The following is a 23,975-nucleotide window of genomic DNA, read 5'->3' on the forward strand; positions in this document are numbered from 1 at the left end:
ACTTTGCAGCTATTGGATGGAGTGTCCTATATATGTCTATGAGGTCAAGTTGGCTGATTGTGCCCTTTAGGTCTTCTGTATCTTTGTTGAGCTTCTTTCTCAATGTTCTGTCCTTTACCAAGAGTGGTGTGTTGAATTCTCCTACTATTATTGTGGAACTGTCAATTCCTCTTTTCAGTGTTGTTAGAGTTTGTTGTATGTATTTTGGGGCCCTGTCATTGGGCATGTAGATGTTTATTATGATTACGTCTTCCTGATAGATCATCCCCTTAATCATTATATAGTGTCCTTCTTTGTCTTTTATAGAGGATGTTGTTTTAAAGTCTATTTTATCTGAGATTAGCATTACCACTTCTGCTCTTTTTTGGTAGCTGTTTGCTTGATGTATTTTTGTCATCCTTTGATTTTTAATAAATTTGCGTCTTTGTTTCTAAGGTGTGTCTGTTGTAAACAGCATATTGATGGATTCTGTTGTTTTTAATCCATTCTGTCACTCTCCGTTTCTTTATGGGTGCATTTAGGCCATTTACATACGGTGTAATTACTGATAGGTGTGAGTTTATTGCTGTTATTTTGTAGTGTTTTTTTTTGTGGTGCTGATGTTTTCTTTGTTCCTATCGCTCTCGTGCTGAATTCCTTTTGTTTGTGGATTTTTTTTTTCATTTCTTTTGTTTTTGTAGGTTTTGATTTTACTGAAACTTTATGTTTTTCTTGTTTGTTTTGATGAGTAGGTTTGTTAACTTTCTTTGTGGTTACCTTGAAATTTACCCTTATCTTCCTAGGTTTGAACAGTCTATTATTACTTGCTATTGCCTTGCCTTCCTTCCATTAGAAGGTTCTATACCTACACCATTTATTCCCTTTCTCATTGTTCTGATTCTGTCATCATTTACAGATTAACCTGTCTGGTTTCCTGTTGTATTCTTTTATTGTTTTTTATTTATCATTTTATAAGTCTTTTATGTCCTTGGTTAGGTTAATTGTTAGGTATTTTGTTAAGTTGGAGCTATTGTAAATGGTACTGTTTTCTTGATTTCTTTTACAGAGTAGTCTTTGTCAGTGTAGAGGAACCCCAGTGATTTTTATGTGTTGATGTACAACATTGCTGAGTTATTCTATTAGGTCTAGCAGTTTTGTTGTGGAATCTTTAGGGTCTTCTATGTATAGGATGATGTCATCTGCAAATTGAGTTCGTTTTACTCCTCCTTCTCTAATTTTGGTAGCTTTTATTTCTCTTTCTTATTGCTCTAGAAAGACTTCCAGTGCAATGCTAAATCAGAGTGGTTATAATGGTCATCTTTATTTAATTCTCATTGTAACGGAAGTCCCTCCACCCTTCTTCTTTCAGTATAATATTGTCTGTTGTTTTTGCATGTATTGCATATGTCCTTAATTATATTGAGAAATTTCCTTTCTATTCCTATTTTGCTGAGAGTTTTTATTAGAAAAGAGTGTTGAATTTAAATCAAATGCATTTTATTCATCAGTTGATATGATCACTTGGTTCTTTTCCTTTGTTTTATTTACTTGGTGAAATGCACTGATTGATTTGCTAATGTTGAACCACCCTTGTAATCCTGGTATGAAACCCATTCGATCATGATGTATTTTTTTTTTTTAATATGTTGGCTGGAATTTGTTGAAAAAATTTGCATCTAAGTGAATAAAGGATATTGATCTGTAATTTTGTGTGTGTGTGTGTGATGTCTTCGACTGGGTTAGGTATTAGAGTTATGCTGGCTTCATGGAAAGAGTTCAGTAGTGTTCCTTCCTCTTCCATATTTTTAAAAAGATTATGTAGGATTGGTGTCAACCCTTCTCTGAATGTTTGGTAGTTTTCTCCAATGTAGTCATCTGGTCATGGGCTTTTGTTGTTGTTGGCAGCAGCTTTTTGATGACATCTTCTATTTCTTCTTTTGTGATGGGTCTCTTTAAATTTTCTACCTCTCCTTTGTGAGTTTGGGTACATAGTGTTTTCCTAGGAATTTGTCTAATTCATCTATATTTTCAAATATGTTGGAGTACATTTTTTCCTAGTAGTCATTTATGACCTTCTTTATCACATTGGATTGGTTGTAATGTCATCAATTTTGTTTCTTCATTTGGTTATTTTCCTCTTCTGTTTTATTTTGTCAGTCTTACCAGTGGTTTGTTTATTTTATTGATGCTTTGCATATATCCTTAAAGAACCAACTTTTGGTTTTGTAGGTTCTGTTTATTGTTCTTCCATTTTCTTTTTCATTTATGTCTACCCCGATCTTAATTATTTCCTTTTTTCTGACAGCTTTTGACTTCTTCTGCTCTCCCTTTTCTATTTGTTCAAGTTGTCAATTTAAGTTCATGATTTTGGATACTTCCTCTTTTTTAAGGTAGGTATTTATTGTTATAAATTTCCCTGTGAGTACTGCTCTTGCTGTATCCCAAAGTTTTTGATATTTTGTGTTGTCATTTTCATTTGATTCTGTAATTTTTTTAAAATTATTTATTTTGTTTTGTTATTATTAAAAATATACACAGCAAAACATACACCAATTAAACAGCTTCTATATGTGCAATTCAAACATTCTCATATATTGAATTGTGTCCCCCCAAAATGAGCATAAACTTGCCTAGGACATGATTGCCAGTATTGAGTGATGGTCCACCATTTGTCATCTGATGTGATTTTCCTATGTGTTGTAAATTCTACCTCTATGAAGCTAATGAGGTAAGATTAGAGGCAGTTATGTTAATGTAGCTGGACTCAATCTACAAAATTACATTGTGTCTTGAGTCAATCTCTTTTGAGGTATATAAGAGAGAAGCGTGGGACACTTCTGGCAATATGGCACTCTAGGCAGAAGCACCACTCCATCCCTCCACAGCAAAGATCAGAAAAACTAAGCCAAACAGAGAAAACAGCAATCTTGAAATCCTAAGCACCAAATGGAGTGAAAAACTGACAGAGAACGGAGAGCAAAGAGAGATTCCTGCAGAGGTCCCCTATCAGCTAATGCAGTGCGGATCTGCCATCTTGGACTCCTTTCAAAGACCAACAAATAGGGGGTACAAGAAAGCAGCTTCACAGAGCTTCCACCAGGAAACAGAACAACCAGTAATTTGCGATATACACTTTCCCACTCCCCACCCTTCTTCACTCCCACTCGGCCTCCTCTGCTTCCCACGGGCACAGTCTCTTGGCCAGGAAGCAGCGGCTGCTTGAATTGCACCCGCCCACACTGGCCGACTCCCTGAGTGACATTTGTTGGCTGCTGGGGTTGCTTTTTTCCACTTCTTTTGATTTCTTCCTTACCTCTAAACACCTCCCCCTCCTTTTGCTCAAATACCTGGCTCTGTGCACCATCTTTACTTCTTCCTAAGGGGTTGTTGAGCTCCATTCGAGGGTGGAACTGCTTCCTGGTCTGTGCTGCCACGCTGGTGGGATCCCAGGGATTTTTGTTTGTTTGTTTTGCATTGTTTGTTTGTTTTCTTTTGCTTTTCGTGAGTTGGGAGCCTGTTCTGGCCGAGCAGTGCTATGTGGCTTGGGACCTACCCTCTCAGCTTGTGCAGACATACAGAGGGATCCCTGAGAGCATTTTTTTTCTCGTGTTTTTTCTTTTTCTTTTTCTGTTTTTTTGGAGGATTTTCTTGTTGTTGTTGTTGTTTTTTAATTTGTTTTCTTTTCTTTTCCCTATTTTTCCTTTTTTTCTTTCTTTGTTATTCAGTTTCTCATCTCTCTATGCCTTCCTTCTCTTCCTGTCCCCTGAATACCTGGAGCTGAATACCTCTATGCCTTCTAGCCAGGCTGTACTTCAACACCTGGGAACACTTCCCCAGACCTCGTAGCCACACTGGTGGGATCCCTGGGAGCTTTGCTATTCTTTTTTCTTTCTAATTTTTATTTATTCATTCTTTTCTTTTTCTTCCCCTTTTTGTTTTTCTCCATTTCATAGTTTCTTATCTCTCCACTCCAAAGACAAGCTCTCCTAGCACTTGTTTTTGTTTGTTTGTATGTTTTAGGCTCCTGTTCCTCTCTCCTCTCTCCCATACCCATCTTAACTCCACACATCACAATCTCCCCTCTCCATCCTGCCTACCTGCCCTGTGCTCTTAACATCACATCACCAATCAGCACAGGCACGGCCTACTGGAACCTACCCTGCACTGATTACTGACCCACCCTGGTGGTGGTAGTAAGTGCAACAAACAACCCATCCCAGCAAATCCTCTTCAGATAGACTTGCCCTAAAAGTATGAAATTTTGTGGAAGAATACATAGGAAGAAAACAGTGGGACCTAAGTGTTTGTAAAAATACAGTAAAAAACATAACAATAGATGTATGGATATAAGAAGACAAATTAGATAAATTGGACGTCATAAAAATTAAAAACTTATGATCATCAAAAGATTTTATTAAAAGAGTAAACACACAACCTATAGATGGGGAAAAATCTTTGGAAATGTCTTATATGATAAGTGTCTAATTTCTGAAATCTATAGAAAGTTGCAACAAGTCAACAACAAAAGACAACTCATTCACAAAATGGGTAAAGGAAATGAACAGAAGATTTACCAAAGAGTTCATCCAAGCAGGCAACAAAATATGAAAAGTTGTTCACGATCTTTAGACATTAGAGACATGCAACTCAAAACTACAATGAGATACCATTTTACCTCAGCTAAAATGGCACTGATAAAAACAAATGCAAGCAGATAACAACAAATGTTGGAGAGCTTGTAGGGAAACTGGAACCCATATCCATTGCTGGTTGGACTGTAAAATGGTACACCCGCTATGGAAAATGGTGTGGTGTTTTCTTATAAAACTAGAAATAGAGCTACCCTATGATCCAGCAATCCCACTTCTGGGTATAGACCCTAAACCCATGGCAGTTTAATTGATTCTGACTCATAGCTACCCCACAGAGTTTCCAAGGAGTGGCTGGTGGATTCTAACTGCCGAGCTCTTGATTATCAGCAGAGCTCTTGACACTTCACCGCCAGGGCTCCAGGTATATACCCTTGTTGTTGTTGTGAGGTGCTGTCAAGTTGATTTGAACTCATAGCAACCTTATGTACAACAGAATGAAACACTGCCCAGTCCTGAACCATCCTCACAATCGTTATTATGCTTGAAACCATTGTTGCAGCCACTATGTCATTCCACTTCATTGAGAGTCTTCCTCTTTTTCACTGACCCTCTACTTTACCAAGCATGACATCCTTCTTCAGGGACTGATCCCGCTTGAGAACATGTCCAAATTATGTGAGATGATATCTCGCCATCCTTGCTTCTAAAGAGCATTCTGGTTGTCCTTCTTCCAAGACAGATTTGTTTGTTCTTTTGGCAGTCCATGGTATATTCAATATTCTTCACCACAAATTCAAAGGCATCAATTCTTCTTTGGTCTTCCTTATTCATTATACAGCTTTCACATGCATATGAGATGATTGAAAACACCATGGCTTGGGTCAGGCACACCTTATCCTCAAGGTGTCATAGGTATATACCCTATAGTTTTAAAAATGATGACACAAACATATATATGTATACCTATGTTCATTGCTGTTTTATTCACAATAGTAAATAAATGGAAACAACTCAAGTGCCGATCAGCAGATGAATGGATGAGCAACTTGTGGTACATACATACAGTGGAATACTACTCAACCATAAAGAACAAAGATGAGTCTGCAAAACATATTATAACATGGATTGATGTAGAGGGCATAATGTTAAGTGAACTAAGTCAAGCATATAAGAACAATATTGTATGATCCCTTTTTTATAAGAACACAAGAATAGATACATCTAGAGATACCATTGTTCATTGACGGTAACCAGGGAGATGAAGATGGAGAGGGAAGGTACACTTTAGATCGTAGAGACCTGTAATTTTTTCTTTTTTTTGTGATGGGAAAAATGGTGCTGAATGTGGATGTAGTGAGCACAGCACAACCAAAGTGAAAACAAGTGTTCGAGCACATATGGTGGAGGGGTACAGGCAAACTGGTATATGGGTAATTAAAGTGTGTATGTAGGTGAGAGCAGAGAGAAGTATCTATTAAAAAAACAGCAGCAACAACAACAAAAAACACCAGTGGCCATCTATCGATTTTGACACATAGCAACACCGTAGGCTGATTAGAAGTGCCCCAAAGGGTTTCTAAGGAGTGGCTGGTGGATTAGAACTGCCAACCTTTTGGTTAGTAGCCTGAGCTCTTAACCTTGTGCCACCAGGACTCCATAAGTATGTGTAAATCCGAATATGTGGGTTCAGTCACATATATTCACTGGAGACCAAATACGGATATTCCGCAGACATAACCATACTCCTTCCAAGACTGGTTTTCTGGATTTGAAAGCTTACGACCGTGGTTTCATGGGACAACTCATTCAACTGGCATAACATAGTTCACCAAAGTTACAATCTGCATCCTAGTAAAGAGGAGCATCTGTGGTCTTAAAAACTTGCAAGCAGCCAACTAAAGCACAATTAACAAGTCTGTACTTGCCTGGAGCAAAACAGTAAGAAAGTAACCAAAAGCTCAGAAAAGAAACAAGTCTACACAGGTTGTAAACAAGTCTACAACCTCATCTATGCTGATACAAGAAATATTAAATGGTGCCTGAGTCACAAAAGATGGTCCCGGATAGAATGGGAGAAAAATGTGGAGCAGAACTCATATTCTTATTTAACAAACAAAAGAAAAAAAGCCAGACAAACTGGAACCTTAGAGAACAGAGGCTCCCTGTGACTATTGTCCTGAGACTCTCTTTCAACCTAGAACCAACCCTATCCCTTAAGATCACCTTTTACTAAAAAAGCAGAGTGGCACCCAAAATAAAGAATATTACTTCTAAGATTGTTGCTTTACTTAAAAACCATCTGCATGAGACCAAAAGGTCAACAATTACTCAAAAGCAAAGGTAAGAAGATAAGGGGGCAGGGAAAGTAAAGTCCTAGAAATGGAACAAAAAGAATACAAGAGAATGTTGACATATTGTTGTGATAAATGTAACCAATGTCACTGAACAATTTGTGTGGAAATAGTCAAATGGGAACCTAACTTGCTGTGTAAACTTTTACTAAAAACTCCGTAAAATATTATTTTTAACAAACATATATTGCAAATTAATTTTAAAAAAATTAAACAAACATCCATCTAACTTCCAGGTTGATCCATTGAACATCACCAGCACTGTAGAAGTCAATTACCAACATTTTCCTGCTCACACCACCATTCCATCCCAGCATTAACCACAAGTTTGACTTTTATTATAATCCAGCACTTGGTTTTCTATATATTTTCACTATGTAACTATGCCTATCAAAAAATACAAATTACTATTCCCTGTTTGCAAACTTTATATAAAACAATTCATCCAGTTTGTATTCTGTGCATTTTAATTTCATCAATGAACGTTGTATTTTTATAAATCATTTGTGTTGTTGCATACGTTCATAGTTCATTCAACTTTGTTCCTGCTTAGTATTTCATGATAGAATTATTTGGAGTTTTTTAAAATACATTCTACTATGATGAACATTTGCGATGTTTCCATTTTGGGATATGAATACTGTTGCATTGCTCATAAGAGTCAGAGTGGGGTTTATACCTAAAAGTATGGGCACTTATTTAGCTCTCAAATAATTTTTCAAAGTGGACGTATCAATTTATACTTGTAATATCAATAGTTGATGGTGCCAAGGTGATGTTCCATTTCCTGACCAGCACTCAGTATTATCATCCTATATGATTTTTAGCCATTAGCTTGCTGTAGAATATGTCACTGTAGTTTTAATTTGAACATTTATTATTATTGAGGTAGGGCACATTTTAATATGTTTATTGATTTTCTGTTTTTTAAAGTGCCTTCCAGTGTCAATTGATCAATTTTCTTTTGAATTATTTGTTTTTGTGCTTATTTATTTGACTTTTTATTTTACAATAGGGATATAATGTCTTTGTTAGTTATATATCTTAAAACTATTTATTAGCTTTCTGATTTATTAGCTTTACTTTTCACCTCCTCGGTGTCCTTTGATAAATAGCAATCTAAATTTTAGTTTAGTTTTATAAACCAATTTGAAAAAAAAACCCAAAATGTTTGCGAATGAACAGACTTACAACTAAATCACATAAAGTTTCCAACATTTAAAACAAAGAACTTTCATTTCTGATATAGTTTCAGTGGCTCACAGAAAGCCAATGTTCCTGCTTCAGCTAGTAGAAAAATCTGGGTACATTTTTAAAAATTATTTTTAGAGGCATCAAACAGTTGTGAAAGAAAAAATGATGAGAATATTGAAATCTAAACTCATTAATTCAGAGAAAGACAACCCTCTTAATGACTCACCCTTAATTTGCTTACACTCTTTTGCAATGACAAACAATACTGCAATATAGGTTTATTGGATTATTGCACAGGTGTGTTTGTTTTATTGATTCAAAGACTAAATAACCCCCCCGCCAAAAAAAAAATGTTGTCTAATTGATTCTGAATCATGGACACCCTGGGTGTTAAACAGTAGAACAGGGTTTTCTTGACTGTACTCTTTAACAGAAGCAGACTACCACACATTTCTTCTGTTTTTTTACAGGGTGGGTTCGAACTGCCAGCCTTTAGGTTGGTACCTAAAACAATACCAAACCAGTTGCTGTTGAGTCAATGCCAATTCACAGAGATCCCGTAGAGTAGAGTAGAACAACCCTGTGCTCTTATCCACGGTGCCAGCGGGGTTTGTTTAAGGTTAGTAAACCAAACCAAACTCATTGCCATCTAGTGGATCCCAGCTCATAGCAACCCTATAGGACAGAGTAGAACTGCCCCATAAGGTTTCCAAGGAGTGGCTGGTGGATTTGAACTACCAATCTTTTGGTTACCAACCTCTTAACCACCACACCACCAGGGCTCATTTAGGTTAGTAGTGGAGCACAAATCATTTGTGCCACCAAAGACTGAATACAACTGTAATATTAGTCAATGGTATCCAATTCCTCTCCACAGGACTTGAACCATTTTACACTTTTCTAGGCAGTATATTAAAATTGCAGGTTTTCCCAAGATGTTGTCTATTTTCTATAAACTAAATTCTGTGCAGTTTAAAATTTCACTCTTTTTTATCAAGATGTATATCTTTTCATATATTTAAAGGATGATTTTCCTCCCTTTTTATGTGCCTGTTATCTTGTACGTTTGGTTCACTTTTCTATTTGTAGTTTTCACTTCTCCTTGATACTTAAGAATATTTTACATATACAGGAAATTGGTACTTTATCTGAGATATGATTTATAATTATTTTCCCCACTTTGTTAACTGTATTTTGGCTTTACTTTTGGTGCTGGTTTATTTTTAACACATGGAATTACTACTTTTACATAGTTTATTATTTTTTTGATCATTTTTGTCCTGCAATCTAAAATATTAGTCATAATTAGACAAACCTTCCTTACTCCAAAATTATATTAAAAAAAATCTTTCTCACTTCTGGCAACATGGTGCTCTAGGCAGAAGCACAACACCGTCCCTTCACAGCAAAGATCCAAAAAACTAAGCCAAACAGAGAAAACAGCGGTCCTGAAATCCTAAACATCAAATGAAGAGATAAAGGACTCAGCCAAGCACCAAGTGAAATAAACTGACAGAGAACAGAGAGCGAGGAGACATACTTGGAGAGGTCCCCTATCAGCTAATGCAGCACGGATCAGCCATCTTGGACTCCTATCAGAGAGCAGCAAATAGGGGATACGAGAAAGTAGCTTCACAGAGCCTCCAGTAAGAGACAGAACAACTGGTAACTGGTGATATACACTTTCCCACCCCCACCTCCCCACTTATTCACCCTCACTCGGCCTCCTCTGCTTTCTGTGGCCACAATCTCTTGGCTGGAAAGCACCAGCTGCTTGGATTCTACTTGCCCACACTGGCCGACTCCCTGAGTGACATTTGTTGGCTGCTGGGGTTGCTTTTTTCCACTTCTTTTGATTTCTTCCTTACTTGTCACCACCTCCCCCTCCTTTTGCTCAAATACCTGGCTCCATGTGCCATCTTTGCTTCTTCCTGAGGGGCTGTGGAGCTCTGGTAATTTGCGATATATGCTTCCCCTACCCCAACTTTCTTCACCCCTACTTGGCCTCCTCTGCTTTCCACGGCCACAGTCTCTTGTCTGGGAAGAACTGGCCGCTTGGATTCCACACGCCCGCGGTGGCTGGCTCTCTGAGTCCCATTTGTTGTTGCTTCTTTTCTGCTTCTTTTGATTTCTTCCTTACCTCTCACCACCTCCCCCTCCTTTGGCTCAAATACCTGCCTCCGTGCGCCATCTTTGCTTCTTCCTGAGGGGCTGTGGAGCTCTGTTCAAGAGTGGAACTGCTTCCCAGTCTGTGCTGCCACGCTGGTGGGATCCCATAGCTTTTTTTTGTTTCTTCTCAATTGTATGTGTGTTTTCTTTTTCTTTTCTCAAGTTGGGAGCTGGTTCTGGCTAGGCGGTGCTGCACGGCTCGGGAACTACCCCCTAAGCTTGCACAGATGCTCAGAGGGATCCCTGAGAGCATTTCTTTTTTTGTGGGTTTTTTTTCCCCTGTTTTTTGGGGGGGTCTTGCTTGTTCTTTTTTTTTTTAATTTGTTTTGTTTTCTTTTCCCTTTTTGTCTTTCTTCATTACTCAGTTTCTCATCTCTCTATACCTTCCTTCTCTTCCTATCCCCTGGATACCTGGCACTGAATACCTCTACACCTCCTAGCCAGGCTGTACTTCAACACCAGGGAACAGCTTCCCCAGACCTTGCAGCCACACTGGTGGGATCCCTAGGAGCTTTGCCCTTCTTTTACTTTCTAATTTTTATTTATTCATACTTTTCTTTTCTTTTTCTACTTCTTCTTCCCCTTTTTGCTTTTCTCCATTTCATAGTCTCTCAACTCTCTACTCCAATGGCAAGCTCCCCTAGCACTCTTTGTTGTTTGTTTGTATGTTTTTGGCTCCTGTTCCTCTCTCCTCTCTCCCATACCCATCTTAGCTCCACACATCACAATCTCCCCCCTCCATCCTGCCTACCTGCACCGTGAGCTTAACATCACACTACCAAGCAGCACAAGCACGGCCTACCGGAACCTGCCCTGCACTGATTACAGACCCACCCTGGTGGCTGTAGTAACTGCCACAAACAACCCATCCAAGCAATTCTTCTTCAGCTAGACCTGCCCTGCTGTACCATATCTGAGTGACTGACCCTGCCAACTGGAGGAGGCTAAAAGTATCGTGCCTACAGACAAACAACAAAGAACACGCAGCCCACCTGCTCAGACATAGCCAAATTTAAAAAAAAAAAAGACAAAACAAACAAATCTACAATCAATAAACGAGAAAAATAACTACTGAATGCCCCAAACACAGTAGACAATATCAAAACATTTACAAAAACAGGACAGGATGGTTCCAGTAGGCATCAAAAATAAGACAACAGACGACTTTCCAGTAGAAGAAAAGGCACTAGAACTACCTGATAGGGAATTCAAATCTCTAATACTCAGAATTATCCAAGAGTTGAAGCAAAAAGCAGACAAAAATGAGGAAAAAATAGACAAATTCATGGAAAAGGCAGACAAATTCATGTAAAATAGGACAAAAAGATGGAATAATTCAGGAAAATAATGCAGGAACAAAATGCCAAAATAAATTCACAATTAGAAATTATACAAAAACAGCTATTAGAAATCCAAAAGATAAACAAGATTTCAGAAATGGACAGTGTCATAGAAGGGTTGAGGAGCAGATTTGAAATGGTAGAAGACAGGATCAGCGGAATTGAAGACAAACACTTGGCTACAACTCTGTTTGAGGAAAAATCAGAAAAAAGAAAGAAAAAAAATGAAGAGACCCTGAGAATTATGTGAGATACAATCAAAAGCAAAAATCCGTGAGTGATCGGAGTTCCAGAACAGGGGGATAAAACAGAAGACACAGAGAGGATCATTGACGAATTGCTGACAGAAAACTTCCCCAATATCATGAAAGATGAAAAGCTGACTATCCAAGACTCAAAGTACCCCATATAGGATAGATCCCAAAAGAAAATCACCAAGGCATATCATAATCACACTCACTAAATCCAAAGACAAACAAAGACTCCTGAGAGCAGCTCGTGAAAAAACAAAAACTCACATACAGAGGAGAAACAATAAGACTAAGCTCAGATTATTCAGCAGAAACCATGCAGGCAAGAAGGCAATGGGATTACATATATAAAACCTTGGAAGAAAAACATCGCCAGCCAAGAATAATATATCCTGCAAAACTCTCATTCAAATATGATGATGAAATTAGGTCATTTCCAGATGAACAGAAATTAAGGGACTAACCAAACTTACGAGACTTTTTAGAGGGAGTCCTTCGATCTGAGAACACACAATATCAGAACATAGGCTGAATAAAGAACACAGAATTGTACTAGCCAGATACCGACCTAAGAAACGAACTCTTAAGGACTATACAAAACCAAAAGAAATACAAAATGGAACCAGAGAGGTTAGTCTGTAAACACCAACAGCATCAGAACAATAAAAGAGGGAATAAATGGTGTAGATTTAGAACCTTCTAATGGAGAAAAAGTCAAGCGATACCGAGTAATAATACACTGGTTCAAATCTAGGTAGATATGGGTAAATTTCAAGGTAACCACAAAGAAAGTTAACGAACCTACTCATCAAAATAAAGAAGAAAAACATAAAGTCTCAGTAAAAACAAAATCTACAAAAACAAAAGAAATGAAAAAAATTCCATAAACAAAAGGAACTCAGCACAGGAGAGTAAGAGAAACAAAACTGGAGGACTTTATGCTGAGTGAAATAAGTCAATCACAAAAGGACAACTATTGTATGAGACTCTACTGTATAACTCATGTAGAAGTTTACACACAAAAAGAAACAATCTTTTTTAGTTACGATTGATGGGAGGAGTGGGGGGAACTAAACAGATAAGTGGTAACTTTGGTGAAGGTTAGGACAGTGCACACTGCTGGGGAAGCCAGCACAACATGTACAAAGAAAGGTCATGGAAGCTCCATGGACACTTCCAGACTCCCTGAGGAACTGAATTGCAGGGCAGAGGGCTGTGGGGACCATGGTCTTGTGGAACGTCTAGCTCAATTGGCATAATACAGTTTATAAAGACAATGTTCTACATTCTACCTTGATGAATAGTGTCTGGGGTCTTAAAAGCCTGTGAGCAGCAATCTAATATACTCCACTGGTCTCACCCCTTCGGGAGCAAGGGAAAATGAAGAGAACAGGACACAAGGAAAAGATTAGTCCAAAGGACTAATGGACCACAGCTGCCACGGCCTCCACCAGACTGAGTCCTGTACAGCTGGATTGTGCCTGGCTACCACCAATGACTGCTCTGACCGGGATCACAATAGAGGGTCCTGGACAGAGCTGGAAAGGGATGTAGGACAGAATTCTAACTCACAAAAAAGAACATATTTGCTGGTCTGACAGAGACTGGAGAAGCCCCGAGAGTGTGGTCCCCGGACACCCTTTTAGCTCAGTAGTGAGGCCCCTCCTGGGGTTCGCCATTCAGCCGGGAATTGGACAGCCTCATAAAACAAAATGAGACTAATGAGGCACAGCAGTCCAGGGACAGGGACTGGAAGGCAGCGGGGTGGAGGGGACAGGGGAGCTGGTGATAGGGAACCCAAGGTTGAGAAAGGACAGTGTTGACATATCATGGGGTTGTTAACCATTGTCATAGGGCAATCTGTGTACTAACTGTTTAATGAGAAACTGTTTGTTCTGCAAACCTTCATCTAAGGTAAAAAAAAAGAACAAGAATTATCTATGTGAGATCAAATTGACCACAGCAACTCAAAAGGTTTGATGGGAAGCCTAGAGGACAGTGATTTGAAGATAATGGTGACGGAATAATTCGGAAAAGGATAGTAAGAATAGCAGCACAACTGGAAGAATGTAATCAATGTCACTGAATTGTACATGTAGAAACTTTCAAAATGGTGTGACTTTGGCTATGTATAATTTCACCGAGAAAAAGATCCTTAAGGTCGAGAGGGGAGAGTGTTGACATGTCTTGGGGTTGTTAACCAATGTCATAAAACAATGTGTGTACTGACTGTTTGATGAGAAACCGTTTGTTCTGTAGACCTTCATCTAAGTTACAATAAAAAAAAATCTTTCTCTTAGAATACTTTATTGTTTAATTTTTTTTAATATTTAAAGTAGGGTACCATTTGGAGTCTTTCCTGCCATACTATGAATTATTCTAAAAATTTATCTTTTTTCCTCAAAGACTATCCAAGTATCCCAGTAATATTAATTTTAAAAGTCCATATTTCACCGATTTAATTTGCTATCTTTATTATATGATGTATTCTCATGCATATTTGAGTCTTCCACTTATGCCATCTGAAGATCTCACTATTTATGCCCAAATTCTCCACCTTCAAAACACACACACACACACACACACACACAAACCTGTTGCCATCAAGTTGATTCCAACTCATAGCGACCCTACAGGAAAGAGCATAACCGTCCCTTAGGGATTCCAAGGAGCGGCTGGTGGATTCAAATGGCCAACCTTTTTGGTTAGCAGCTGACCTCTTAATCACTGTGCCATTAGGGCCCATAAGCATGATATAACCCTGTGCAAATTGTGAGACTTTAGAAGTTCCCTTTTAGCTTAGATACTTCCGGGGTGTGTACCTACTGTAGCTCAGGGCTGGCATTTCACCCCATTGCTGTGCTCTGCCACACCTGATTCCCATGGGAGGCCTTGCTCATCACCCACTCTTCACTCACCTTCCATGTTTTCAAGGCCATAGTTCCTAATACGTTTCAATTAAATTCCCTAATAACTCTCTGTTATTATAATATTATAGGGTTTCCCTCTCCCAGATAGATAGACAGACAGACAGAGAGATAGATAGATAAATAGATCCTTTATACAATCTTTAGGTTAGTGGTGGAAATATATATATATTCCACTACTAACCTCAAGGTTGGAGGTAATTATAAACCCTTAGAAATCACTATCTATAAAATAATACTAAGCAACATCCTATTTTCAAAAGGGGAAATTTGGCTTAAAGCCCATATTCTTAAACTACCTGTCTTAGGCTAGGTTCTCTAGAGAAGCAAAACCAGAGAAGTATATATATATATATATATATATATATGTATGTATATATATGTGTGTGTGTGTGTGTGTGTGTGTGTGCGCGAGAGAGCTTGGGTATGGAGAGAGATTTATTTCAAGGAAATGGCTCATGAGGTTGTAGATGCTGGCAAGTCCCAAGTCCCTGGTCCAGGTCAAGGACTGATGAACCAAAGATCTACAGGTCAAAGAGTAGGCTGCTGTCTCACAGCCGTGAAAGCTGATAAATCCAAGATCATCAGGTAAGACAGAAGGCTGTCAGCCCAAGTTCCAAAAACTGGAGGTTAGATGCTGATGAGTGGAATGCAGGATCCAGGGCAGAACAAAAGCTAGTGAGCTTTGCCAGAAAGTCAATATATATTACATGCAGGCGACATCCCCAAGAAAACTCTCTTTTAACTAATTGGCACTCATAGCAGATCCTATGTTGGAGGTGATCACGTTATATAAGATCTCATCATGGAGGTGATTGCATCATTATTCAACTGCCAAACTACATCATAACTGCCAGACCACTGAGAATCATGTCCTAGCCACGTACACACAATCTTAAAGATCACACTACCTAAGACTCATTCAGATTTAAAGTCTTGAAGGGGAAGTATTTTATAACAGTATACCTACTATTACCCCAGAATCTTGTGTCTCATCGCAGCTGGAATTATATCAGAATCTTATTTTCTCCTAAGTGAAGTTTAATAGGATTCCCACCTTAAAAAATGGGTTCACAGGGGAAATGAATTTGGGGAAAGAAGAGAGAATGCTGTATGGAAAAGTAAAAGTCCCCCTGTTGGGATTAATCTTGGGGAAAAAACATACTTTTGACCTATATTTAATATATTGAAAACCAGTTATCAGTTTGCCCAGGTAGTCTTGAAGAAATAAATTATATACTATATGATTTAGCAGGTAAAAATATTCTTTGTCATCAGAATATTTATTACAACTCTTACAGAGGTCAGCCTCTGAATTTGGATCAAGACACCCATTTCAGAGGAGAAAATAAGCAAAATAACTTGAGGAAAATTAGGGGCTCAGTCTAATAGGAACAGGGGGTCCATATGAAGCTGTCATAATAAATAAGGTGAGAATTGGATTTGTGCCAGTTTTGGATGGCCTCCAATGGTATTGCCCAGTTAAGGGCCATCAGGACCCTGTTCAAGTCTAAGAAATAAAACTGTCTACACTCTATTCCATGGAGAGGCTGCAGAGAAAGAGTATTCTGGGTAGAGTGAGAGCTATCAGGGAAAATAAATAAATAAACCAAATCAGAGAGTGCCAAAGCGATTTGTTTAATTAGAAATGTAACTGTGTCAGGTGGAAGAGATCCCAGGGGGTAGAGATTACTATTCTGTATTTAAAGAGCAGTCCATGCTGAAAATGAACAGACTGGTTTAAAGGTGGATTAAATACCATTGATGAAACAGTTGTTTCAACCAATGTAGTTTAAATATTAAATACATAAACTGTCTTCAGTGAGGAAGAAACAAGATTGTTCCAAATAAACCAAAACCCAAACCCACCCCAGTCAAGTCGATTGTGACTCAGCGGCACTACAGAACAGAGTAGAACTGCCCCATTGGGTTTCCAAGGCTGTAAATCTTTAAGGAAGCAGCAGACTGCCACGACTTTCTCCCACAGAGCAACTGGTGAGTTCTAATTGCAGAACTTTTGGTTAGCAGCCGAGCACTTTAACCACTTTCTTAAATACAAGAAACGTAAATATGAATTGTTTTATATTAAAATTCAATTTAGTTCATATTATTAAAATCAATACCTAGTATAGAGTAGCAAATGTCCTGTTTTATTAAAGCAGCTCCTTTACATTTCTGAGTCTATTAAATATAATTTACCTTTAATAATGAGTTTAATGATATTAGATTACTTTGAAACACTGAAAATTTTAAAAGCTGCTATGTTTTTGTAAGAATACTAAACAATATTAGAGGAAAACTTCATTTCCAGCAAAGATTTTGTAGCAAATAATCATTTATGTGTTTTTGTTCCGATGATATTTTAGTAAGATAATTAAAGTAAAACAATCCATAAAATAAATTTACAACCATTGAGGAATCCAAGAAACATTTATTTTAAAGAAAATCATATTTTTATGTTAAAGAATTTATAAAACAATGTAAAGTTTTAAGTTCATATTGTTTTTCAAATTAATGTCAGGGTTTATGTTTCAAATTTATACCAAAAATACAAACATAGTTGAGGTTTAGGTAGATTGGGGACAGTGACGGTGACTAATATCTGACTGAATCAGAAGATTGTTAACCAAAACCGAATGTGTTGCCTTCGAGTGGATTCCAACTCATAACGACCATACAGGATAGAGTAGAACTGCCTCACAGGATTTCCAAGGCTGCGAATCTTTCTGGAAGCAGACTACCATATCTTCCTGCCACAAAGTGGCTCGTGGGTTTGAAGCACCAACCTTTTGGTTAGCAGACAAACACTTAACCACCGTACCACCAGGACTCAGTCAAAATATTGTTACATATTCCTTAATCATATGGATTTTTTCCAGGGAACGAATGCTTAGATTTCAAATAAAAATATGATTACATTAAGTTTTATATCCTTTAAGTAATAAGAAATTAAACTTTTTCAAGAAAGAAGAGTAATATAAATAGTTTTGGGAGAACACACAGGGTAAGTCTCTGCTCTTTCCACCCAGTTGCCTTTAGAATAACACAGTCAAATCTTACATATTTCATGTTATACATGTATAATTTCATCACCAAAAAGTTGTTTGTATAATTAGAAATGCTATTTCATTTAGCACTTAAAGTGATTGTATTCAATTATCAAGAATTAAATGATTTTTATTAAATGCCATCATTTCTAAAGTAACACATAAAAATTTGATGCTTTTGTCCTCTTGTGAGTCTTAATTCTTCTTTCCCTGTTAAGAGTTATGCTTTCACTTTAACAATGTGTCTTCCTTTATTTCAGTTCAGAATCATATCCTGAGTACCATATTAGGATTACAGCCATTTTCTATATAATCTATATTGATTTCAAGTAGGGAAATATTTATAGACTCTAACTCTCAGATCATTTAGCATCCGTAAAAGAAAATGCATACAAAAGGTATTATCCTAATTGCATTCTAAGTGCCGAGCTTGACGGGTACTATAGGTATCACAGTCCACAAAATAGAGATAATGATGTAAACCCAAATATTGGCAGAGAATTCATGGAGAAATTGCAACTTGAGAGTTGAATGTTTTTTGGAGATTTGTAAGACTTTGATAATTGCTTTTAAGACCTCACTTTATTCCCTCAATAATCCTGTGATAAAATAGAAAAATAAATTAGAGAGGGAGCATTGTTCATATTGTATAGCATACTGAGTAAAATCAGAAGAATAAATTAAAATTAGTTTTAACAATAATAATAATATTTGGATCATAATAGTAATAAGTAACTGTTAATAATAACAATAACATATAACAATAATAATAGTCTTTTATAAATGCCAGGACTTCTTCATGGCGTTTTACTTATATTAAATGATTTAATTCACATAGCAACACTAAATGTTGGTATATTTGCTAGCCATTTTACAGATGAGCAAACTGATGAGGTAAGATTAACTTGCATGAATCCATCACACAGCTCCAAGTTGTTGGAGCTATAATTCATTTCCAGTCCATCAGGGAAATACTATTCTTTAAGTGTGGCCTGGGTCCCTGGTGGTGCAGTGGTTAAGAGCTCAGCTGTCAACCAAAAGCTTCAGAGGTTTAAACCTAGCAGCTGCTCCATGGGAGAAAGACATGGCAGTCTGCTTCTGTAAAGATCTAGTCTTAGAAACCCTATCAGGCAATTCTACTCTGTCCTATAGAGTTGCTATGAGTTGGAATGAACTCCCTTGAAAAGGTTTTTTTTTTTTTTTTTTTTTTTTAACCATAGCACCATACTTCTGCTCTGCTTAGTGGACAAGATGCAAATCCATTAGGATGGAGAGATGAAAAGCAGGGTGAGACAAGAGGCGCCTGGGATGCAAAATTTAAAGAGGCACTCACTTTCAGGATTGTGCAATTGCAAGGATGGCCCTGATGCCTCCTGAAATTATGGGCCTTAGGAGCCTCACTGACTAGCCTTTGTCCTGGCCCTGATCAAAGGGAATAGTGGGAAAAATAATTATCAACCAAGGAACTTAAGAGCACTTGATCAAATCCAATTTTACTAGGCAATCTGTTAAATCCTGGAGCTAAAGGCTTAAAGAACATACTATCATAAATCATAATTATAGAGCCATAATTAATAAGAAAACAGCTTAAAATTCGTAGGTAGGTGATAGATTTTGGCAATATTATATCATTTAATTCTCACAAACAAAGAAGCAAACCTTAGAAACTTTAAAGAATTGTTTAATATCACACAGATAATACAGGCATACCTTGGACATATTGTGGGTTCAGTTCCAGATTACTCCAATAAAGCGAACATGGCAATAAAGCAAGTCACATGAATGTTTTGGTTTTCCAGTGCATATAAAAATTATGTTTACGCTATACTGTATTCTATTAAGTGTTCAACAGCATTATATCTAAAACAAAAATGTAAATACCTTAATTAAAAACTACTTTATTGCTAATAAATGCTAACCAACATCTAAGCCTTCACCACTTTGCAATCTGTTTGCTGTTGGAGGATCTTGCCCAATGTTGATGGCTGCTGACTGATCATCAGGGTGATGGTTGCTGAAGGTTGGGGTGGCTGTGGCAATTTCTTAAAATAGCACAACAGTGAAGTTTGCCACATCAATTGACTCTTCCTTTCACGAAAAATTTCTCCATGGCATGCAATGCTGTTTGACAGCATATTACCCGCAGTAGAACTTCCTTCAAAATTGGAGTCAATCCTCTCAAACCCCGGTGCTGCTTTATCAACTAAGTTTACGTAATATTCTAAATCTTCAACAATGTTCACAGCAACTTCACCAGGAGTAGATTCCATCTTAGAAAAGCACTTTCTTTGCTCATCTCTAAGAAGTAACTCCTCATCCATTAAAATTTTATCATGAGATTGCAGCAATTCAGTCACATCTTCGGCCTCCACTTCTATTTCTAGTTCTCTTGCTATTTCTACCACATCTACAGTTATTTCCTCCACTGAAGTCTTGAACCCCTCAAAATCACCCTTGAGGTTAGAATCAACATCTTCCAAATTCCTGTTAATATTGATATTTTGACCTCCTCCCACGAATCTTGAATGTTTCTAATATCATCTAGAACGGTGAAGTCTTTCTGGAATATTTTCAATTTACTTTCCTAGATCCAATCAGAGGAAACACTGTCTATGGTAGCTATAGCTTTACAAAATGTATTTCTTAAATACTAAGACATGAACATTGAAATTACTCCTTGATCCATGGGATGCAGAATGGATATTGTATAGGCAGGCATGAAAACGTCAATCTCCTTGTATATCTCCATCAGAGCTCCTGGGTGACCATGTGCATTATCAAATAGCAGTAATATTTTGAAAAGAATTTTTTTTTTCCTGAGAAATAGGTCTATAACAGTGATCTTAAAATATTTAGTAAACCATGTAGTAAACAGATGTGCTGTCATCCAGGCTTTGTTGTTCCATTTACAGAGCACAAGCAGAGTAGATTTACCAGTATTCTTAAGGGCTCTAGGATTTTTGGAATGGTAAATAAGCACTGGCTTCAACTTAAAATCACCAGCTGCATTATCCCCTAACAAGAGACTCAGTCTGTCCTTTGAAGCTTTGAAGTCAGACATGGACTTCTCCTCTCTAGCTGTGAAAGTCCTAGATGGCATCTTCTTCCAATATAAGGCTGTTTTGTCTACATTGAAAATCTGTTGTTTAGTGTAGCCACCTTCATTAATTATCTTAGCTGGATCTTCTGGATAACTTGCTGCAGCTTCTACATCAGCACTTACTGCTGCACCTTGCACTTTTGTGTTATGGAGATGGCTTCTTTCCTTAAACCTCATGAACCAACCTCTGCTAGCTTCAAAAGGGTAACTCTACACTTTCTATCCTGTTCTCTTGAGGAAAGCATAGACAAATCTTACATATTTGATATTATACATGGATAATTTGATCACCAGAAAGTTGAGTTTGTATAATTCTCAATGTTATTACATTTGGCACTCAAAGTTATTTTATTCAAAGAACAAGAAGTAAGTTATTTTTTATTGAATGCCATAAATTGTGTGTGATATGTAAAGATTTGGCTCTTTTGTCCTTTTATGAGTCTTTATTCTTCTCTACCTCTTAAGAGTGATACTTTCATTTTAACAACGTCTATTCCTTTATTTCAATTCAGAATCAAATCCTGAGTACCATATTAGATGTACACCCATTTTCTAGGTTCTATACTGATACCGAGTAGGAAAATAGTTAACAGCCTTTACCTCTCAGATATTTAGTGTCTGTAAAAGAAAATGCAAACAAAGGGTATTGCAATTGCAATTCTAAGTGTGGAGCAGTGATGGATATAATAGGTGGTAAAATCCACAAAGTAGAAGTAATGATATAAACCCAAATATTGGCATAGAATTCATGGAGAAATAGCAACTTGACAGCTGAATGTTTTTTGGAGTTTTGTAGGATTATGATAATTACTTTTAAGTCTCCCTTCATTCCCACGATAATCCTATGATGCAAAAGGGAAAGAAATTAGAGAGTATTGTTCATGTTGTATAGCATATTGAGTAAAATTCAGAAAAATAAATTAAAATTAGTTTTAATAATAATAATTATAAATGGATGTTAATAAATAACTGTTAATAATAATAATTTTTTAATAAATGGCGGGACTTCTTCAGTTGTTTTACTTATATGAAATGATTTAATTCATATAACAACACTATATGTCGATGTATTTGCTGGCCATTTAACAGCTGAGCAAACTGTGATGCGGGAAGATTGATTAACTTGCCCAAAGTCATCACACAGCTAGGTGTTGTTGGAAGTACCATTCAATTTCAGTCCATCTGGGAAATACTGCTCTTTAACATGGGCATGGAGCCCTGGTGGATCAGTGGTTAACCATTCGACTGCTAACATAAAGGCCAGTGGTTCAAAACAACCAGTAATAAAGATGTGACAGTCTTTTTCCTAAAGAGGTACAGCCTTGGAAACCCTATGGGGCAGTTCTACTCTATCTTATAGGGTCCCTATGAGTTGGAATCTACTCCTTGGCAAGAAAGTTTGTTTTGGTTTTTTTAAAACCATGGCACCACACTTCTCATTTTAGTGGACAAGGTGCAAACATTAGGATGGAGAGATGAAAAGTAGGAGAAGCAAGAGGTAACTTGCCTCCTTCAGAATGTAAGGAAGCACTCATTTTCAGGATTCTGAAAGTGCAAAGATGGCCCTGAATGCCTCCTTACATTTTACACCTTAGAAGCTTCCCTGACTAGTCCTTGTCCTGCCCCTGATGAAAGGGAATGGTGGGAAAAATAATTGCCAACCAAATAACTCAAAACCACTTTATCAAATACCTACTTAGCTAGGCAATCTGTTAAATCATAGGGCTACAGGCTTAAAGAACATACTATCATAATCATAATCATAGAACCATAACTAAAAAGTAAAAGGCTTAAAATTGGTAGGAAGCTGATATATTTTACCAATATTAACTCGATTATTCTCCAAAACAAAGAAGAAAATCTGAAAATCTTTAATTGCTTTATATTACACAGATAATCATGGAGATAAGAGCCAAACTAAAGACCACTTAAAAAAAGAAAGATACCGACTTGCAGTCACAAAATCTATGCGCAGTTGATTGAATTCTCCACACTTAGGGAGTCTCAATATCCTTATACCTAAGGAAAAGTGAATTTAGAAACAGTTGTCTTAAGTGTTATTTTTTGAGTAATGACAAAAACAATAGCAGATGTACACAGCACAATGGATGTAACATAACAGCCAATATCTGTCCACATCCTCTCCCACATACATAAACACAGGTAACAAATACCCTCCTTGCTACCCCTGTTTATCCAGGGTGACAAAATTTATTCTTTGTATCTGAATCAATCTATCCAGGCTAATTTCCCTGAAAAAAATCCTCTTCTCTTATCCACTTAATATCCTACTAAAAGATACCTGTTTTATTCCTCTATGCAAAATGAAATATTCTTTCAATTTTCTTTTAAATTACCTGATATGAATTGTGTAATAGTAACCTATGTGCTTAAAATCATCAAATGTGAGAGAATGAAGCATTGAAATAGGCAGTTGAAAATGTACATTAGAACACAGTTCATGATATAGTGTTTGAGAAGTTGACTAAGAAAATGCACAGAAAAATACAATAGGATTGTCAAGACATGTAATTAATTTAAAATCAGATTAGATGGCAAAGCTCAAGGTCAACTCCAGCAGTTGCCAATTGCACCAGTGCTTCTGCAAAGTCAGGTATAGCTTGATTTATTCTGGGCTGTGCTCTGAAACTACACTGAAATGATCTAAAAATGAATTTGAAGGGACTGTTTACTGTGACTTAACAGGAGGGCATGGGACATACGTACATAGTTTCATTCTTAAAGTTCAAACAATTACGTTGATCATAAAATCCAATCCAGACTCCTCAATACAATTTAGAGAAGAGGCAAAGAGATACAGAAAGGTAAAAGGAAATGAACATGTAAGTTTAACTTTTCCACAGATGCACCAGCAAGAAAAACCAGAAGAAGATAATCTAACTGAACTCATGGAATTTGTTCTCGTAGGCTTTGCTGACATGCCCCATCTCCAGTGGTTTCTTTTTGGATTATTTCTAATCATCTATATCATTATCCTGATGAGCAATGGCACCATATTTCTAAT

This window comes from Trichechus manatus, unplaced genomic scaffold (assembly GCF_000243295.1).
Source record: "Trichechus manatus latirostris isolate Lorelei unplaced genomic scaffold, TriManLat1.0 scaffold00362, whole genome shotgun sequence".
NCBI lineage: Eukaryota > Metazoa > Chordata > Mammalia > Sirenia > Trichechidae > Trichechus > Trichechus manatus.